The following is a 4,218-nucleotide window of genomic DNA, read 5'->3' on the forward strand; positions in this document are numbered from 1 at the left end:
ATCATGACCTGAGCCAAAGGCAGTCGCTTAACCAACTGAGCCACCCAGGCACCCAGAGTTTGGGTTTTTCTTACTGGTGCCCGTGGGGAGCCACGTCTTATTTTTAGGGGTTTATTTTTGCTTTTATTTCCCTTGCCTCAGAAGACCTATCTACAAAAATGTTGCTATAGCCGATGTCAAAGAAATTACTGCCTGTGTTCTCTTCTAGGATTTTTGTGGTTTCAGGTCTCACATTTAGGTCTTTAATCCATCTTGAGTTTATCTTGTGTGTGGTGTGAGAAAGGGACCCAGTTTCATTCTTTGCATGTGGCTGTCCAGTTTTCCCAGCAGCATTTGTTGAAGAGACTGTCTTTTTCCCTTTGCATATTCTTGCCTCCTTGTCAAAGATTAATTGACCATATAATTGTGGGTTTCTTTCTGGGCTCTCTGTTCCATTAATCTATGTGTCTATTGTTATGCCAGTACCATACAGATTACTACAGCTTTGTAGTATATCTTGACATCTGGGATCATGATGCCTCCAGTTTTGTTCTTTTTCAAGATTGCTTTGGCTATTTGTGCTCTTTTGTGGTTCCATAAAATTTTTAAGATTATTTGTTCTAGTTCTGTGGGAAATGCTGTTGGTATTTTGATAGAGATTGCATTAAATCTGTAGATTGCTCTGGGTAGTATGGACATTTTAACAATATTCTTCCAATCTATGAGCATAGAATATCTTTCCATTTGTTTGTGTTTTCTTCAGTTTCCTGCATCAAGGTTTTATAGTTTTCAGAGTACACTTGTTTCCCCTCCTTGGTTAAGTTTTTTCCTGTATATTTTATTATTATTGGTGCAGTTATAAATAGGATTATTTTTCTTAATTTCTCTTTCTGCTATTTCATTATTAGTGTATAGAAATGCAATGGATTTCTGTATATTAATTTTGTATGCTTCAACCCTACTGAATTCATTTACCAGTTCTAATAGTATTTTGGTGGAGTTTTAGGGTTTTCTATGTATAGTATCATGTCATCTGCAAATAGTGAAAGTTTTTCTTCTTTCTTACCAATTTAGATGCCTTTGATTTCTTGTCTGATTGCTGTGGCCAGGACTTCTAGTGCTATGTTCGATAAAAGGGGCTAGAGTGGATATCCTCGTCTTGTTCCTGATCTTAAAGGAAAGCGCTCAGTTTTTCCCCATTGAGTATGATGTTAGCTGTGGGTTTTCATGTATGGCCTTTATTATGTTGAGGTATGTTCCCTCTAAACCCACTTTGTTGAGAGATTTGGTCAAGAAAGGATGTTGAATTTTGCCAAATGCTTTTTATGCATCTATTGAGATGATCATATGATTTTTACCCTTCATTTTGTTAATGTGGTGCATCACTTTGGCAGACTTGCAAATATTGAACTATCCTTGTAATCCCCACAATAAATCTCACTTGATGATTTGATTGCTATGGCTTTATAGTATATCTTGAAATCAAGAAGTATGATACCTCCTGCTTTGTTCTTTATCAGGATGGCATTGGCTATTCAGGGGTTTTTGTGGTTCCATATAAATTTTAAGATTGTTTTTTCTACTTCTGTAAAAAATGTTATTGAAATCTTGATAGGGATTACAATGAATCTACAGATGGCTTTGGGTAGTATTGAAATTTTAACATTAATTCTTCCAATTCATAAACATGGAATACCTTTCCATCTATTTGTGTCTTCTTCAATTTCTTTCATCAATGTCTTACAGTATTCAGAGTAGAGATTTTTCACCTCCTTGATTAAGTTTATTGTTAAGTATTTTATTGTTTCAATGCTATTGTAAATGGATCATTTTCTTTATTTTTCACAGAATTTGTTGGTAGTGTATAGACATGCTACTGATTTTTGTATGTTAATTTTGTATCCTGAAACTTTTCTGAATTTATTGGTTAGATCTAACAGTTTTTTTGGTGGAGTCTTTAGGATTTTCTCTATATAAAATCGTGTCATCTGCAAATAGAGACAGTTTTACCTCTTCCTTAACAATGCTGAGCCTTTTCTCTTTCATGCCTGATGGCTCTAACAAGGACTTCCAGTACTATATTGAATAGGAGTGGTGGGAGTGGACACCCTTGTCTTATTCCTGATCTTAGAGGAAAAGCTTTGAACCTTTCACCATTGAGCATGATGTTAGCTATGGACTTACCATATACAGCCTTTAATATACTTAGGTACATTCCTTCCCTACCTGATTTATCATGAATGGATGTTAAATTTTGTCAAATGCTTTTTCTGCATCTAATAAGATTATTGCATGACTTTTTTTTCTTTATTAATGTGATGTATCACATTGATATGCATATGTTGAACCATCTTGCATCCCAGGCATAAATCGCACTTGGGTGAGTAATCCTTTTAGTGTTCTATGAATTCTGTTTGCTAGTATTTTATTGAGAATTTTTACATTTATATTCAGCAGGGATATTGACCTATAGTTTTCTTTTCTGATAGTATCTTTTTCTTTGGTATCAAGTTAATGCTGACCTCACAAGCTGAGCTTGGAAGTGTACCCAACTTTTCAGTTTTTTTAAAGAGTTTGAGAAGGATTGGCATTAATTATTTTCTAAAGATTTTATTTATTTATTTGAGAGAGAGAGAGTGCACATGTGCATGAGTTGGGGGGAGAGGGAGAGGGAGAAGCAGACTCACCCCTGAGCAGGGAGCCTGATGCAGGGCTCATTCCTGGGACCCCAAGGTCATAACCTCAGGCAAAGGCAGCCACTTAACTGACTGAGCCACCCAGGCACACCCTAGCATTAATTCTTTAAATATTTGATAAAATTCACCAGTGAAGCCACCCAGCCTTGGCTTTTCATCATTGAGAAATTTTTTTTATTACTGATTTAATCTCCTTACTAGTGATTAGCTGTGCAGACTTTTATTTCTTCCTGATTCAGTCTTGGCAGTTTGTACATTTCTAGAATTTTTCCATTTCTTTTTGGTTGCCCAGACTGTTGGTATATAGTTGTTCATAGTTGCCTCTTATGATCCTTGTATTTCTGTGGTGTCAGTTGTAATGTGTCCTGTTTCATTTATAATTCTGTTAATTAGGTTTCTCTCCTTAGGTAGTCTAGCTAAAGGAGTGTCAATTTTGTTTATCTTCTCAACAACTAACTCCTAGTTTGGTTAATCTTTTCTATTGTTTTTCTGTTTCTGTTTCGTTTATTTCTACTCTAATCTTTATATATTATCTTCTTTTTGCTAACTTTGGGCTCAGTTTGTTCTTTGTTTAGTTTCTTAACTAAAGGGTGTAGATCTAGGTTGTTTGTGTATGAGTTTTCTTCTTAATGTAGGAACTTACTGCTATGAACTTCTCTCATAAACCTGCTTTTGCTGCATCCTATAAGTTTTGGTATGTTATTTACATTTTTGTCTTAAGATATTTTTTTATTTCCCATTTAATTTCTTCTTTGACCCATTGGTTGTTCAGGAAGAGTGTTGTTTAATTTCCACGTATTCATGAATTTTACACTTTTTCTCTTGTTATTGATTTCTAGTTTTATACCACTGTGGTAAGAGAAGATATTGGTATGATTTGTCTCCTTGAATTTGCTAAGACTCATTTTGCAGCCCAACATATCATTTGTCCTGGAAAATGTTCCCTGTGCACTGGAGAAGAATGTGTATTTTGCTGTTGGATAGAATGTTGTGTGTATGTCTGCTAGATCCATTTGGTATATAGTATTGTTCAATCTGCTGTGTCTTTATTGATTCTCTGTCTGGATGATTTATCCATTGTTGAGAGTGGGGCATTAGGGTCCCCATTTATTACTGTGTTGCTCTTTATTTCTCCTTGTAGCTCTTAGTTTTTGCTTTATGTATTGAAATACTCTGGTGTTGGGCACATTTATTGTATTTTGTTGATACATTGACTCCTTTGTCATTATATAATGATCTTGTCACTTTTGACCATTTTTATTTTTATTTTTTATTTTCAGAGGCTGATTTTATTAAAGTAAGTTATTGTGCTGCTTCATTATTCCAGGGATTTTATTTGTGCCTCCATGGGATTTCTTGAAATGTTAGAGGTTTGTTTAGACAGCAGATCTGTATTTCTTTTGTTTGTTTGTTTTTATTATTATGTTAATCACCATACATTACATCATTAGTTTTTGATGTAGTGCTCCATGATTCATAGTTTGTGCATAACACCCAGTGCTCCATGCAGAACGTGCCCTCCTCAATACCCATCACCAGGCTA

Source organism: Leptonychotes weddellii, chromosome 11 (assembly GCF_054177405.1).
Source record: "Leptonychotes weddellii isolate Sample4059 chromosome 11, ASM5417740v2, whole genome shotgun sequence".
NCBI classification, from domain to species: Eukaryota; Metazoa; Chordata; class Mammalia; order Carnivora; family Phocidae; genus Leptonychotes; species Leptonychotes weddellii.